Consider the following 17,871-nt stretch of genomic DNA (forward strand, 5'->3'; position numbering starts at 1 on the left):
CAAATTTATTTTAGCATGAGCTTTCGTGAGATGCATCCGAAGAAGTGAGCTGCAGCTCACGAAAGCTCATGCTAAAATAAATTTGTTAGTCTTCTAACATTGCAGTTCTCCTCAAATACTTGCTGGATAATTCCTGTGCACTGCTGTTGCTCTGGAGCTCATCAGAGCACTTTATTCAGGTCATTCAATGTCTGAAATTCAAGATCCGATGGTTAGTTTGAAAATCAGGGCTCTTGGGTCCTGTTCCCAACTCTGCCACTGACTGGCTGTGTGACCTCAAACAAGTCAATTCTCCTTTCTCAGCCTTAGCTTCTCCCTCTTTCAAGGAGGGATAATAATGATCCGCTCCTACCTACCTCACGGTAGGTGGAGGATGGGGATCCATTGGAGAGTGTCACTAGGAGTAGTGCATAATATGAGGTGTCCTATCACGTTTACTCAGAGCAGATTATGACATAATAGAATAGCTGAAACAGTCTATTTTATTTGTATTTTTTTATTTTTAAATTGTTAAGAGCAGCAACGACTTAGCTCAGATTGAAGCATTTTATCTAATTTTTGAGATCTAAGTGTCTCCTCTTTGTGTGTGACGAGACAATCTAACACACTGTGACAAACAGGAGATGCTTTTGTTTTGCAACAAAATCTTTTTGCAAAGAACTTTCATCCCACTTGTTATGATTTCGAGAAACAAACTGGTTTAGTCTGAATGGGATTTTCTGACAGAAATGGTTTGAATGAAATTTCCCCACCATCTCGATTCCTGGGATCTATACCTGCCTCTGGAGTTTTTTTGTCTGTCAGGAGTCGGAATTGGTGGCTTCTCTTTCTGGCTCTGCCACTGCCTTGCGGTGTAGGCCCTTGGGTAGGTCATTTCCCTTCTCTGGACCTCAGGCTCCTCCCCATCTGTCCAGTGGGAACAGGAACAGTTCTCGAGCTCTGGGCAGTCGTGAGCCTGAGTGAGATAAGGGGTGTTAAAGCCCTCTGTGAAGGAGAAAGGGGAGTTTCACGGTGTTTAGCCCCAAGGAATTCTAAAGTTTGCTAAAATGTCTAGTCTGCGGAAATAAGAAATGGTCGGGGCCAAACTTTTTAACCACTGCTTTTTCTAAAGCCCATTCAGGGATGTGAGTCTCTGTCTTTTCGGTACCTGGGGTTCTTTGCCAGCAGGAGAGAAGAGGTTCCTGCCTCCATATTTGTGGCCTTAACAAACCAGGTGTTGTGCCCCAGTTCTCGTCTGAGATCCTTGAAAAAGAACATCTTCCCATCCATGAACAAGACAGGACCTATCTTTCAAAGGGGAACAAAGAGACCCCTTGGACTTGCAGACTACCTAGCCTGACTTCCATAGCTGGAGAGATACTGGAATACATTCTTAAACACTCAGTTTGTCAGCAGCACCTACAGGATAATTTGATTCTTAGGACGAGTGAGCATGGATTTGTCAAGAACAAATCATCCCAAACCCAGCCTCTTTCCTTCTTTGGCAGGGTTCTGGGCCTAGTGGAGGTGGGTAAACAGTAAATGGGATCTATCTCGGGGTTACTAAGACTTTTGACACAGTCCCGCAGGACATTCTCACAAGCAAACGAGGGAAATGCGGTCTAGATGCAATCACTGTCATGTGGGTGCAGAGCTGGTTGAAAGCCCAGACTCCAAGGGCCCCTCTCCAGGTTTGGCTGCCCAACGGAGAGGGGGCACCTCGTGGGTCCGGCAGGGATCAGTCCGGGGTCCGGTGCTATTCAATAGTTTCATGAATGATTTGGAAAATTGAGTGGAGAGCATGCTTCTAAAATGTGCAAATGATACCAAGCACTTTGGAGCTCAGGATTGGAATTCAAAACACCCGTAACAAATTGGAGACTTGGTCTTCTTGAGCCAAACCCCATGGCTGGGCCCCTCTCTCTAGACTGGGCTGAAGTGAAACCCCAGAGCCAAACACTCCTCCTCCTGGGCAGCGCGCTCCGACCTTGAATGGTCAGATGCTGCTTAGCTCTGTCAGAGCAGCTTTGGCTGGGGGATTCTCCCAGCACTTTCCAATAGTGGGAAGGTACGAAATCCCCATTTGCCTGCTGGGGACGGAGCCCTAGAGGGGGGAGCAACTTGCCCAAAGTCCCACCGGAAAAGGAAAACAACCAGCAGTGGAACCAATAGGGGTGCCAGGATCTTGGAGGCGCTGTCACCCCCACACTAGGACGGTGTTCTGCACCCCCTGCGGCTGGCTGAGTTTCTCTGTCCCTTGGCAATAAGACAGTCTAGAACCCCAACCAGGGTTATTCTATCTGCTACCCAAGATCCATAAACCTGGAAATCCTGGATGCCCCATCATCTCAGGCATTGGCACCCTGACAGCAGGATTGTCTGGCTATGTAGATGCTCCATCATCATTCCACACAAAGATGGACTACAAGCCGTCAGGAACAGTATCCCCGATAATGTCACAGCAAACCTGGAGGCTGAACTTTGTGACTTTGTCCTCACCCATAACTATTTCACATTTGGGGACAATGTTTACCTTCAAGTCAGCGGCACTGCTATGGGTACTCACATGGCCCCACACTATGCCAACGTTTTTATGGCTGACTTAGAACAACGCTTCCTCAGCTCTCGTCCCCTAATGCCCCTACTCTTCTTGTGCTACACTGATGACATCTTCATCATCTGGTCCCATGGAAAAGAAAAGCCTTGAGGAATTCCACCATGATTTCAACAATTTCCATCCCACCTACAACCTCTGCCTGGACGAGTCCACACAAGGGATCCACTTCCTGGACACTACTGTGCTAATAAGCGATGGTCACATAAACACCACCCTATACCGGAAACATACTGAACGCTGTACTTACCTACATGTCTCCAGCTTTCACCCAGACCACATCACACAATCCAATGTCTACAGCCAAGCTCTAAGATACAACCGCATTTGCTCTAACCCCTCAGACAGAGACAAACACCTACAAGATCTCTATCAAGGGTTCTTACAACTACAATACCCACCTGCTGAAGTGAAGAAGCAGATTAACAAAGCCAGAAGAGTACCCAGAAGTCACCTACTACAGGACAGGCCCAACAAAGAAAGTAACAGAACCCCACTAGCCGTCACCTTCAGCCCCCAACTAAAACCTCTCCAGTGCATCATCAAGGATCTACAACCCATGCTGAAGGACAATCCCTCACTCTCACAGATCTTGGGAGACAGGCCAATCCTTGCTTACTGACAGCCCCCCAACCTGAAGCAAATACTTACCAGCAACCACACAACAAAAACACTAACCCAGGAACCTATCCTTGCAACAAAGCCCATTGCCAACTCTGTCCACATATCTATTCAGGGGACACCATCATAGGATCTAATCACATCAGCCATGCCATCAGGGGCTCATTCACCTGCACATCTACCAATGTGATATGTGCCATCATGTGCCAGCAATGCCTCTCTGCCATGTACATTGGCCAAACCAGAGAGTCTGTACATAAAAGAATAAATGGACACAAATCAGACATCAAGAATTATAACATTCAAACACAGCCAGAGAACACTTCAATCTCCCTGGTCACTCGATTACAGACCTAAACGTCGCAATATTACAACAAAAAACCTTCAACAACAGACTCACGAGAGATGCTGAATTGGAATTAATTTGCAAACTGGACACCATTAAATTAGGCTTGAATAAAGACTGGGAGTGGGTGGGTCATTACACAAAGTAAAACTATTTCCCCATGTTTATTTGTCCCCCTACTGTTACTCACACCTTCTTGTCAACTGTTGGAAATGGGCCATCCTGATTATCACTACAAGTTTTTCTCCTGCTGATAATAGCTCACCTTAACTGCTCACTCTCATTATAGTGTGGATGGCAACACCCATTTTTTCATGTTCTCTGTATATATATATATCTTCCTGCTGTATTTTCCACTGTATGCATCTGATGAAGTGGATTTTAGCCCACGAAAGCTTATGCTCAAATAAGTTTGTTAGTCTCTAAGGTGCCACAAGTACTCCTCACTATTTTTGCAGATAAATTAATGGAGGTTAAGTCCATTAATGGCTATTAGGCAGCCTGGGTAAGGAATGGTGTCCCTAGCCTCTGTTTGTCAGAGGGTGGAGATGGATGGCAGGAGAGAGATCACTTGATCATTACCTGTTAGGTTCACTCCCTCTGGGGCACCTGGCATTGGCCACTGTTGGCAGATAGGATATGAGGTTGGATGGACCTTTGGTCTGACCCAGTCTGGCCATTGTTCTGTTCTTATGAAGAGAGGGGCAGACCCCCTGCAATAGAGTTTCTGTAGTGTAGTGGTTATCATGTTTGCCTAATATACAAAAGGTCCCTGGTTCAAAACCAGGCAGAAACATGAGGGCTTAATTTTTCCCAGCTCCTAGTGGCCTGTCCCTGCTGTTGTAGGAGCAGCAGTGATTTCTATGCTCAATAGGTCTGTTATACTTTCCCCATTCCCATTTTTGTCTCCTCTCCCTCTCTGAATGCCTTGTGGGATGAAGGGGCTGGTTGAACAGCTGGAAGATCAGAAGAGCTGCTAGATAGACAAGGTGTCTGGGACTCTCATTAGGCAGTGATCACACACCCAGAGCATGGACACTGCCCAAGGTGGAGTGTGACCCACCAGATGCAGCCAAGTCATCTCCAGTCGCAGGCCATGAGGAGCAGGTCCTTAAAAGGGGAAGGGGCCCTGTGCACAGGAGTCACTCACAAGCTTGTACCTCCAGTGAATGCCCTTCGTCCCGACCGCCTGGCCAGTGGTTCGCTGCGTTGCAGTTCATTGTGCCTCGGGAAGACTTACCTTCATCGCACCGTCCATCACGGCGCTGTGGGACACTTACCTTGCAGAATCCTGTGCCTGCCTCTTGTCTTCCCAGTGGTGGCTATTTGCAGCCCAGGAGAAGAAGGATGGTTCTGGTGAAAGGAAGACAAGCAAAGCACTGGGAGGAAATTTGGGTGTGGGGTCTGCGCTGGGGGTGGGGGTGGGGTGCAGGAGGGGTGGTGCAGCTCCCAATGTGACTGGTACACACAACCCTCTGGCAGCAGCTCCTAGATGAGTGGGGCCAGGGGATCTCCATGTGCTGCTGACTGCAGGCACTGCCCCCAGAGCTCCCATTGGCTACAGTTCCTGGCCAATGGGAGCTGCAGAGTTGGTGCTCGGGGCAGGGGCAGCACGTGGAGACACTCCCCCCACCCCAGGAGATGCTGGGACATGCCGGCCACTTCTGGGAGCGGCACAGAGGGACGGAGGCAGAGTGGGCAGGGAGCCACCTTAGTGCTGCTGGCACATCTCTGCACACCCCTTGTGGGGGGAGGGGAGCAGAGGGCCTCCATGTGCTGCCTGGGGTAGGGGCAGAGCACGGAGCTGCCTCCCCTCCCGGGTCTATTACAGGAGTGGGTGGTTGGGGTCTTTTGGTCTGCAAGGTGCAGCAGGTCAGACTAGATGATCACACTGGTCCCTTCTGACCTTAAAGGCTCTGAGTCTAAAAGGGAGAGGGAACTAAAGGGATTTTTTTTAAAAAAAGTAAACCAAGCATTGTAATACCAGGATGACTCCAACTGCTTATTATATAGTCCCACCCCTTTCTTCCTCCACTGGGTGTTTAATGACCTGTTGGGATTTGGGACACTGATTATTTTATTGATAAACTGATACAACCTGACCAAAATTAAACCAATTCCCAGTGGAGGAATCATCATATCATTGCATTGGCTGGGAATCAAACCCAGGTCAACTGTTTGGAAGGCAGCTATGCTCACCACTATACCACCAATGCATCTGATGAAAGTCTCTGATTTTTCACACTTGGTGTCTGGTCACCTTACTTCTCAGCATGAGGCAAATGTCTCTGTGGTCTCTGCCATTCATCGTGGGGAGTTTCCCCACTGATAACAGTTCTTGCTGGGTCAGGGATGGGAGAGAGAAGAGGCCTTTATTCTGTTTCATTCCTCTCCATTTTCTGTTCCTCCCCTTCCCTTCCAGGGTCCTCCCTTCCATTTCAGACTGTGCAGTGACACCCTCCCCGCACCCAGGACTCTCGAGCTTCTGGAGCAGCACGATCCCATGAGATCCTCAGTGACCAAGGGTCTTTTCCAACTTCCAGGAGACCCAGCTTGAGTCTAAAGGAAGCTCTGTTCCTTCCTGGGATCCTCTCTCCCTTCCTAGAGATCAAGATCATGAAGCCTCTGCCTTGCCTCCTGGGTCTGAATTAATGTCCCATTTCCCACTATGTGCTCGAAAGAAACAAATGTTTCTAACCCAGGTGAGCGGCGTTAATTCAGCTGGAATCCTTCACCCACATTCCTTAGGAGATACAGACTCTCTGTGACACAGACTGACTGGGGTTCATCTCTGCATGTCCCCAGTGGGGAAGGAAAGACACTGAGGGGGAAGGAAGAAGATGGACAGAAGGAGTCAAATGGGGCTAGACCAGAATAGGACATTTTCTGCCTGTTAAAATGTACTAGACTCTAATTGCTTAAAACAAAAACCCACCAGCTTCTGTTTGAACCATCAGCTTTTCACAAACCAGCCAAAGTGGTGAAGCACAGACACACATAACCACTGACAGCCCAAGATGGATCAGACTGAACAGGTTTCAAACCTCCAGGAGGCTCTTACCTTCTAAACAGGGACGGCTGTTTTCTAGTAAAATCACTGAAAGGGAAGGAGAAAACTCGAAAGAGGTTCCTCCTGGCGCTCACGTCCGTGAACCCGAATACTCTCTCAGTCCTCAAAGAGAGACCTGGAGAAGGAGACTTGCTAGAGCAAAGCCACAGGGGTCTCTGAGGTTTCCCTGGCCCCTCGCCCCTGTCCTGCCTGGCTGATGTCAGCATCTCTCTGTGAGGTCACCACCTCCCCACCACCTTGGACCAATAGGCTGAGGTCCTGCAAAAGGCCTTTGTGATGTCACTGCCGCACCCCTCCCTTGCTGTGCCAATGTCCTGCCCCTGGCCAGGCACTTTGCAGGTTTGAGCTACTCCCTGTGGCTCACCCCACTCAAGTAGCGTTCGTTCTAGGCAGCAAGCCGGCTAGACAGGGAAACATCAGACGCTGCTCCCAATGCTACACTCAGTTTTTCAGAAATGAGTCGACTTTATGGCCAGAAGAGTCCATTAGAGCATCTAATCTGACCCCCTGCATTTCACAGGCCTCCTGTAGGACACAAGAGCTACTTTTGGGGCAAACACATTCCAGAAAGGCATCTAGTCTTCATGAAATGACATCAGGAGATGGAGAATCCATCACTTTCCTTGGTAGCTTGTTCCTGTGGTGAATCATCCTCACTGTTGAATATTTGTGCCTTAGATGTAATATGAATTTGTCTCTTTTCACCTTCCAACCATTGGGTCTTGTTATGCCTTTCTCTGCTCGATTCAAGAGCCCTTTAATACCCAATCCCTTCTCTCTATTAAGGCACTTCAGCACTTCAATGAAGTCACCTTTCAATCTTCTTTTGACAAGCTAAACAGGTTGAGCTCTTTCAATAGCTCACTAGAAGGCATTTTTCTCCAGCCCTCAGAACATTTGGTGGCTCTTTGCTGCCCCAGCTTCAATTTCATTGATGCCATGTCACCTCTTGTGATGTTATTGACATAATCTGTAACTGTATAGATCACCGTTGCGACCGCTGTTCTATATTCAAAGCCAATATTGTAGAAAGGCTGTTGTGTAAGGGGTCTATGGAGAGGTTCTGATTGGCTGATTATAATTATGCTATCTCTAACTATGTATCGTTTTTGTAGTTGATGTTATGAATATTGGCTCTATGCTGCCTGTATTTCAAACTTGTGCTCTGCTTCCAGGGAACACCAGCCAGACAAGTTGGTGTCAGTTCTGCCTAGCCTGCTTGATGAACCATCAGCTATACAATTGACCCACTGAGAAAAGGCAGATACACCTTGTGACTCAGCAAGCTATGCAAGGACCTGCCTATGGACAGATCTCTAAGGTTTTTCTATGCTATGTGCTTAGGGAGATGTATTTTCCATGCCCTGGTTCCTCACTGACCCGAGGAGAACAACGGAACACGAGAACAGAAACCTTCCCCCACAGATTTGAAAGTATTTTCTTCCCTTTTTGGTCCTTTTGGTCCTGTGCCAACCAGGTTATCTGAGCTTTTTAACCCTTTACAGGGTATTTTACGCTACGTGTAGCTATACGTTTATGATATCCTGTAAATAGCAATCTGCAGAATCTGATTCTGAGAAAGGGCAGGGTGAAGGGAAATGGCTTCAGCCGATTTACTGGGCATGCTCAGTGCACCATAAGTAGCAAATTCCTACACACAGCAGTTTCTCACACTACACCTGAGGCAGCATGAGGCCGGGGCTCCATCGCTGTCCAGACCCCACCCAAGAGCAGATCTCCAGGGGCTGTGAGACCCTCAGCTTGTGGGACCTGTGTGTGGAGTCTCTCTTCTGCCCACCCAGGGCTGCCCCTGGGGTCCCTCTGGCCCCTGGTGCCTGCGGCCCCTGCCCAGGGGCGGCAGAGCCTGGGACTGGGTCCAGCTGGAGAAAGTCCCCACCTCGGCTGGGCACAGAAAGTGCTTCAGTGAAAGTCTGTCCCTGGAGCAGCCCCTCTGGTGCCGCAGCAGCAGCCCGGAGCTCAGCCCGGCTCCCAGCGCACACTGGAGGCAGCAGCACCAGCAGTGTCTGGTACCTCCCAAAGCCTGGCCACCAGGAGCTGCCCCACGGCTCTTTTCCTGCTTCCTTCCTACCAGCCCCCCACTGCTCCAGCCCCTTCCTGGCTCCTTCAAGCCCAACCCAGGCTGCAGCTGCCACACTCACCAGGCCAGGGACTGTCTGAGGTGGGAACTAGCCCCATCTCTGCTCCTCCTCCTGCCCCCGTGTGTCCCAGAGCCGCTGCAGGGACTGACCCGCACTCAGGCTCTCGCTCCTATTAGCACTCACAGGGGCCAATCCAGCTACGGGAGAGTGAGCCCCCCTGGGAGCAGGGAAGTGACCACGTCTCCCTGCCAGAGGGTGGAGGAAGAGGGAAGAAAGGGAAAGAGGAGAGATTGAACGGGGATAAGGATAAATAAGTGAGGAAAGCAGCACCCAGCTCTTTTCTGCTGCATCACCCCTGAGTAGATTGCTCCTGAGCTCTGGGTAAATAGCCCCCAGTGTCTCCCAGATCCCCCTGCTCCCAAGGCAATGTACATAGCCATCTCCTTCCTGCCAGGCGTGATTACAAGCAGGTGTAGGTGTCACCCCTATGCCATGATTGGAGAAAGACAGCAAAGCTTGGGAACACGCGTCTGTATTTCCAGTCCAGTGTGACAACCCCGGCTCCAGGAAGGGTTTGTTCTCTGCTCCTGCTGGATGGGCACAGAATGGGGCAGCAACAGGTCTATGTCAGTTTTTGTTGCTCCACGTTCCTTAACTTAGAACAGTGTGAAATGAAGAAAATGGAGATTGAATTAAAGGGAAATACACAAAGAAAAGTTCCAGCCCCTGTTGCTTATTGAAAGAAATGACTCAATTTCCCAGTTACAGGTTTTATTAACATGAACAAATAAAGCCAAGAGCGCACGTCACTAAGGCTAAATGACTATAGACACCACTCAGCTAAGGGTTAAACAACACAGTGATAAAGGTTCAGGTCAAATCAGGAAATCAATGAGTTAACAAGGATATTGCGCTGGAATCAAGTCGTCAATTTAGTCCATCCATCAGATTAATACAGCAGAAAAACCAACCCCTATAAATCCTGAAAGAGCAACCCAAGGAGGCAGGTGCACATTTAGTGACGCCGAAACCCCAGAGATTTTTCACCCAGGCCCTGCAACCCAGATTTACCCAGCTGAATATTTCAATGCCGAAACCTAATCATTGCTGACATTTAGCTCACAACCTCAAAGCTAATTACAGTTTTCTCCTTAGATTTCACTGTTCTGTAGCTAATACTTCTCCTCGCCCTCTCGCCCCAGAACACATACAGACCTTAAGAGAGACATTAGTAAAAGAATTCAAACAGCTCGCTGAACAGTACGTATCTGACCACTCAATTCCTTGTGATGCTTGCACAGGTGAGGAGCATGCATTCTGTCATTTCATAGGGCAGGGTTTTAAGGCTGTTAAGATTTGGGAACTATTCTTCCTAGCATCTTCCCGTTGTAGATTTCAGAGGTGTTCACACCCTCACCGAGCTGCACTGTTACATCCCAATCGAATAGAAAGGCCGGGAGGTCTCCAACTTCATAAAAAGAAACAGACAAAAAATAGAAAAGGGAACAAAACGTTTCTAAGATAATAAGGGGTTGGATCTCTGCACCTCTCGGGCTTTGGATTCGCCCAGAGTAGGAACTGTAGCTGCAGTTTAGGAACCAGGTACTGGCATAGATTTCCTTTCTCTCAAGTGCAGGGCGTGACCTATGTCTCATTCTCTCTGTCTCCCATCGGGTGATGGGACTGTGAGTGAGAATGAGGAGGGGAAACCCCAGCAGGAAGATGCTGAGGAATTAGAACCAACTGTGCTCTATTTTCACACTTCCTAATTTTTCAAAGAAGCAGGAGGCAGAGAGGCGATACAAATGCATTAGACTCAAGAGCAAAACTAACGACAGGTCTACACTAGGAGGGGGGCTCGATCTAAGATACACAACGTCAGCTATGGGAATAGCAGAGCTGAAGTCGACGTATGTAGGTCGACTTACCTCGGCATCTTCACAGCGCTGAGTCGACTGCTGCTGCTCCCCTGTCGACTCCGCTTGCGCCTCTCGCGGTGCTGGAGTACCAGAGTCGACGGGAGAGCGCTCAGGGATTGATTTATCATGTCTAGACTAGATGCGATAAATCAACACCCCAATAGATCGATCGCTACCCGCTGATCTGGTGGGTAGCATAGACCTGCCCTAAGAGACCAAACCACAGACTCTGGACTCAGCATTCAAGTATCCTTCAGTCTGAACTTCGCATCTGATACATTCCCTCATTGGCTACCATTATTTGGCCAGCAAGGAAGTGATCCTTGTCCAACAAGGCAGCCAGATTGGGACCCATAGGCATGGAATGGCTCTGAAGGAATCAGCTGTTTCTCTCTGTGCTTCATATAACTTTGGAGCCAGATAGTAAAAGACAGTTGTGCCCAGTTTAATCATGGCGTCCTTTAGGAATGTGATCAATGCCACTTAACTAGGGAGCAGGATTCTAAAAACACCATAGCTTCCATATCTGGGGTGAAAATCAACCATCACTACCTGCAATTTCTACCTGAGCTCGTCAAATCTTTGACCTTACTTGGAGTAATTTTACACATCTCTGGTGTAGAATTCTTCACCAACCACACAACAGATCAGTAGCGACAGTGAGGTACAACTCCCCCTACTGTGCCCTTTTATTTCTTTAATCTGGTGGCACAGATTTAAATTAGGAACTAAATTCAGGTGCGGCTTAGAATCCCTGTAAGATACCAAATGTCAGGTCTCTATTAAAAATAGGTATCTTTCTGCAGATATATCACATTCAACATGGGTTTCAACTTCTACACATTTGCAGCATCTCCCAGGGTGAGCTGAACAGAAATGTCACCTCCATTTTTCCCCATCTCTACCTAGAAAGGGATTGCATTTCCCAACATGCACCTGATTAGGAAGGAGATATCTTCAGGAGCGATAGGGCCTGGGCCACAACGGCTTTGGGAGCCCAATGCATGGGTATTTTGCTTAGTTCCAAGTCATTTACTAGGGTATCATCTTCCCAGCCCTTTAGGAAAAAAGATTGACCTAACCAACTGCACAACAGGGGGATTGGGATGGTGATGGGGAATAAGGGAATCCCTCTGACTTCCTCTGTAACAATAGGAGATAAGGTGTGAAATGACATTTTCCCCTATCCCTGCCCTGTTCCTGCTCTTTGTTATAGTTCAATATAGTTTAAGTGAGGAAAATGGTAGTAAAAATATCTGCTCTCCAGCACAACCTGAACCAATATCAGAGCAACGGGGAAATGAAACAATTTGTTCCCAAAGGGGGAACTCGATGACTAACAATTGCTGTGAAAAGGGGGAACAGTATAACCGTGATGCTCAGGGTTTGTTTAGACTAGGAAAAGTGATGCAGTTTAGGTTAAGACAAGGGGAAAGCTAATGGCAGCCACTGCACCTGGACTGCATCTGCTCTACAACTATAATTGTCTTTTTACACCAAGATCACTAACTTGAGCAGTCAACGCCACGTACAGTCCTAGTGGATGCCAGGCACAGGTAGTTTTTGCCTCAGTGTAGCTTGTTGGGAATCAAACCTCTCTCCCACCTGGAGCTGATGGAGCTTGGCTGTTCTCAGTGGTAGCAGATGACAGAACAAGGAGCAATGGTCTCAAGTTGCAGTGGGAGCCATCTAGCTTGGATATTAGGAAACTAATTTTGCTAAGGTGGTGGTGAAGCACTGGAATGGGTTACCTAGGGAGGTGGTGGAATCTCCATCCTGAGAGATTTTTAAGGCCTGGCTTGACAAAGCCTGGCTGGGTTGATTTAGTTGGGGTTGGTCCTGCTTTCAGCAGGGGAATGGACTAGATACCTCCTGAGGTCCCTTCCAACCCTGATATTCTATGGTTCTATGACATACATCCTATGGCTCAATAGAAAAGATCATAGGACTGACCCCAAAGAAGGGTGAGCTGGAAAAGGCAGAAGCAGGCAACCCATCTGGGAGAGCTGAGCTACTACGGTGAAGATGGTGCAAACATCACTATGGGGGAATTAGCAAATGTGATTTAAAAAAAAAATCTTTGCTCAGCCCTAGTCAAGGCATTTATTACAGTTCTCTCTTACGTGGATTTTCTGATGCCTGATAAGGAGTGAGCGCCAATTGAAGCTTTTCCCGCACTCAGAGCATCCAAAAGGTTTCTCACATGTGTGGATTCTCCTGTGTGTGATAAGGTGTGAGCTCCAATTGAAGCGTTTCCCGCACTCTGAGCATGTATAGGGCATCTCCCCTGTGTGGATTCTAAGATGTGTGATAAGATGTGAGCGCCGACTAAAGCTTTTCCCGCACTCAGAGCACGTGTAGGGTCTCTCTCTTGTGTGAATTCGCTGATGTGAGATGAGGGTTGAACTATCAAGGAAGTGTTTCCCACACTCAGAACATCCATAAGGTTTCTCACCTGTGTGGATTCTCCGATGTGTGATAAGGGCAGAGCTTTGATTGAAACATTTCCCGCGCTCAGAGCACATGTAGGGTTTCTCTCCAGTGTGGGTTCTCCAGTGTGTGATAAGGGTAGAGCTCTGACTGAAGCTTTTCCTGCACTCGGAGCACATGTAGGGTCTCTCTCCTCTGTGCATTCTCTGATGAGTGACAAGGTCTGAGCTCCCATTGAAGCTTTTCCCACACTCATGGCACGTGTAGCGTGTCTCTTCCAAGTTGATTCTCTCATGTGGAATAAGGTCTGAGAGGCTACTTAAGTTTTCTTCTGACCTCTGCTGAGTCTCACAGGCTGTTTCTTTTTCTGGGAGTGCACAACTCCCGGAAACATTCCCTTTGGGTCTTCCTGATAACGTTCCATGTGGTTCTACTTGCTCAGCATCTTCCTGCTGGGGTTTCTCCTCCTCATTCTGACTCACCATCCCATCACCTGATGGGAGACCGAGCCAATGCAGACATAGGTCACTACCTGCACCGGAGAGAAAGGAAATCTCAGAGAGAGGAATGGTAAAAGGGATGAACAAACCAAAATGTGTGTGGGAGAGATCAAACCTATCAGGTGCTGATTTTCACCAGAACACTCAGGTGAAAGCTACATTGGGCAGGGACCTGCTGCCACTTGTCAGAGCATAGGTGGGAAGCCATGAGTCACATCTGCAGGGAACAATCCTGAACTTGGAGGGCTCATAGGGTCTTTGTAGGGCATCCCAAATGTTTCCTGAAATCACAGACAGTTTTTGAGGGAATCCCAATTCCCTACCTGTGCAGGCAGCTCTCAGGAGCACTTCTTTCTCAGCGCCCTGGAGATCTGGGACCCACGGCTCTTCCTCTCGTTCCAGCCGGGAGATCACATCAGGTTTGGAATCTGGAAGCCCTACTGCAGGCAAAGAAAATAAGGGAAGTCAGTGGAATTTGTGGGATACTTGTCACAAAGAATATTCCATGGTTTTACCCCCGGCTCATTTTTAAGCAGTAACATCCCAAGGCCAGCTTCCTTGGCTCAAAGTGGCAGGAGAGTTGTTAATCATATTCATTACCTTAGTGCCTAAGAACGAACTAACAGTGAGTCCCCATTGTGCTAGGCAAAGTACAAACACAGAACAGTAGATGGCCCATGCCCTGAAGAATTTACAATCTAAATACACAAGACAGACACAGAATGGGGAAGGTGTTAGAATAGAGAAATTCAGACCTGTCTGTAAAGCCTAGACTTTAAGAACATAGGTGTATTTTCATAATTTAGCTAGTTACAGGGGTATAATACAAAGAATCAAAATCACAGTCTGCCTGTGTCTGGGCCTTCTCTCACTAGGATAGTCTGAGGCCTTGTTCTTAGGCTAAGGCCTTTGGCTAAGCAGCAGGGGCAGCCATAAGCTGGGAAGCAAAGGGTCACATCCTCACATCCCAAACCAGTCACACTGAAATAAGGTGCTATTGGGCTGTTAGGAAGTCGATCCTGTCCTGATAGCGCCCATCACCACCAGATAAAGAAACAGATCTTAAGATGGTTAAAGAAAACTTAGTTTGACAGCAGCCTGTCTGGCAAGAAATCACATATCAAGAGTTGCGGTTGTGAAACTCTTTTCTGTATTGCTTTTCTTTATGTCCCACAATTTTCCATTGTTAATCTGTCTGGTTCTCTAAGTGTTTCTCTCTGCTGTATAATTAATTTTGCTAGGTGTAAGTTAATTAGGGTAGTGGGATATAATTGGTTAGAGAATTATATTACAATCTGTTAGGATTGGTTCATTAAATTTCAGTACAATGATTGGTTAACGTATAGCTGAGAATATTACTATATAAACAGGAGGGGGAAGGGAAATTGGAATCATGTTTGTTAACAGGGGGGAACGTGGAACAGGAACACAGGCAAGGCTCTGCGGCATCAGAGCTGGGAAGGAAACACTGGGGAACAGACTCTATGGGAGTATAGACATAAGCCCGACCGGTGTGAAGGGCTTCGGAATATGCTTGCTTAGAAACTAACCCCAATAAACATGGCATTGTCTGCGCTTCGGACTTCTGGTCTTTTGCTGCTTGCTGTCTGCGTGACAAGAACCAGGGAAGCGGAGGCCTCTAACATAACTGACATGACCTGATAACTAAGAGGTGAGCCTTTAAGGAAGGTTTTAATACACGTTGGAAATGATCAGGGATTCCCATGAGCACTGATGAGGGGACCATGCAAAATATGCATTTAGTTCCTTGTCTTGTTTTATATCCTTTCCCATTAGGCACACTGGCAATGTCATGGATCCATGGGATCTGTGCAATGCCTGGGCATTTAAATAGTCCTCTGGCTTCAACACTCCTACTTCAACCTGTGAGCTCTGCCAGCAGGTCCAGCTGAACGACACTCCTGTTCAGAGACTGTTCCTCAGTCAATGCACAGAGCAAGTTTTGCTGTGGCACTGGGCAGACTGTTAAAACATAGCAGGGTTCATTAGTGAACCGAAACACAGCACTGGAAAGTCCTTAGATTAGCACAGGGAAGCGAAGAAGACAATATAGTCCACACTGGCCAATGCCCTTGAGCCAGGCTGCTGTAGAAAATGCTTTGGTTTCCTTTAACTGCACCTGTCCATTTGTCTTTGCTCCGGTAGAGCTCCCTGCGACTGCGAGCCCAGTTATTCCTGCTCCCAATAATGTAACAAGTCCATGTGTGCTTCACTCAGCCAAGCGGAGATCCTCCCATGGACAGGTGACAATCATTCCCTTGTCTCTGTCGGGTATTCCACTGATGTAGGTTGGTCCCAGCCTGTCCTTAATGACCCATTCATATCACCCCATGACAACTACGTGACAAAACACCTCATGTCTCCTGCTCTTTAGAATCATAGCAATACCAACCACAGCAGGAAACTGAGGTGTGTATTGGCATCATACAAGTATCACCAAAATTCCCACCTCTCTCACACACACACACACACACACACACACTGCTCACAGCCCCTGGAGAGAAAGCAACGCACAGGAACTGGACATTAGTCCAGTGAACACAGTGGAGGACAAGCTGCAGTCCTCAAACCCTGGTGAAAAAGGAGAGGCATGTGAGTCCCTATCCAAGCACGTGCCCGGGATGGCAAGCTGCGTGGGCCGCCCTGGTAGTCCCTGTGAGGGCGGCAGTCAGGCTGCCTTCGGCGGCTTGCCTGCGGGAGGTCCGCCGGTCCCGTGGATTCGGCGGCAATTCGGCGGCAATTCGGCGATGGGTACATTATGTAGATTGATCCTTGCCTATGATTTCAGTTATAACTGTCTCCATTAAATCAAGTTTCTGTGTGTTTCACCAAATTTCATCTTCTCAATTAACGTTGAGTAGCCCTGTACAAGGGCGAGCTGTACCCCAATACGCCATCTTATAGGTGTAAAAACTGCACAGGCTACACCACCACCCTGTAACATCATCAACAAAGTGCCCATCTGTGCCTGGGTAGGGGCCCTGCTATAGGAGGGAGGATGCAGCAAGGACTCAGGATCGGTGGCCGGGGTCTCTGTGCATAGAGACTGGGAGGTTATACAGGGAGGGGGGTAATGAGCGGGAGAGGGAGGTCAAGAGTTAAAATAATATTTGGGGAAAACATGTATATAAGTGAAACAGATCAGAAAGAAAACTGGAGTTTAGGCTCTAGAACAAGGCTTGGGTAGGGATTTGGGGTTAAAGGTCTGCGATCCCCCACAGCTCTGGATCCCCAAACCTCTCCTCTCTCCCACTGACCCACCCAACCCACTTTCTGAGTGCCCTTCCTCCACACTCCCCTCCCCTTCTTCCCTTTACTCTCAGCTGGCATCACCTCCCGGCACCTTGGGAGCATCTTCTGTTCCCTCCTCGTCTCTCACAACCTCATCCCTCCCCGCTGCTTCTTAGCTCTAACCCTGCACACACCCGCCCCATGTCCTGGCACCCCAGAATTATCTACTCCCCCCCTTCTCCTCCTCTCACATGGCTCTGTTCTCCTTTCACCTTTGGGCTCCTGAATGACAACATTATACTCTCTTCTATCAAAAGAGGAGCTCATCTGACTGTCACACAAGCCACACATTAGTCACACACCTATTTACTCAATTTAGAATTCTACAGGAGGCGTATTTTCCTCTTAAAATGAGGAAAAGGCATGAAACCTACAGTTATTAATGTATCCAATAAGGATACATTAAATGCAATTTTAAAATGACTGACGGCACCAAAAAGGCACATGTCCAAAAATGATATCAGTGGGTGGGAGATAAGGCAAAAAAAGGGGGGGCAAGGAAACTTGTCAAAACTTGATGGCAAATAAAGGTATAAAGTTATTACTTCTCAGGTTCTTTAGAGACCCCACAGCTTCTAATAACCCAGGGGACAGGACTCCTTACCCAGCGAGGTCACCGTCTCATAGTTCTCCTGCATGACATCCCTGTAGAGGGCTCTCCGAGTGGGGTCCAGCAGAGCCCCCTCTCCCCTGGTGAAATGCACAGCCACCTCCTCGAAGGTCACCGGCCCCTGAAAGAGCAAGAGCCCAACACTCGGTACCTGCTGCCCCACTCACAGCCCCACACTCATGGGGGAGAGGAGCCGATCAAATGGAAGCTCTGGGTGGCTCACAGTCAGAGTCCCCCCCACACCCCGCTCAAAGCCAGGGCCGGCTCCAGACCCCAGCGCGCCAAACGCGCGCTTGGGGCGGCGTCCCGCGGCAGGCGGCTCCAGCAGACCTCCCGCAGGCATGCCTGCGGAAGGTCCGCTGGTCCCGCGG

At 48.4% G+C, this 17,871-nt stretch overlaps 2 non-coding genes across 2 annotated transcripts; one reads left to right on the forward strand and one right to left on the reverse strand.

Annotated features, from left to right (window-relative positions):
- The first annotated feature begins 4,283 nt into the window (after nt 1–4,283).
- Nucleotides 4,284–4,356, forward strand: TRNAI-AAU. Its single transcript has one exon. It is a non-coding gene; the product is annotated as a tRNA-Ile (tRNA).
- Nucleotides 4,357–5,704: 1,348 nt separating this feature from the next.
- Nucleotides 5,705–5,776, reverse strand: TRNAG-UCC. Its single transcript has one exon. It is a non-coding gene; the product is annotated as a tRNA-Gly (tRNA).
- Between the last annotated feature and the right edge of the window lie 12,095 nt (nt 5,777–17,871).

The sequence above is a fragment of the Mauremys reevesii genome, linkage group 14 (genome assembly GCF_016161935.1).
Source record: "Mauremys reevesii isolate NIE-2019 linkage group 14, ASM1616193v1, whole genome shotgun sequence".
In the NCBI taxonomy this organism is placed as follows: domain Eukaryota; kingdom Metazoa; phylum Chordata; order Testudines; family Geoemydidae; genus Mauremys; species Mauremys reevesii.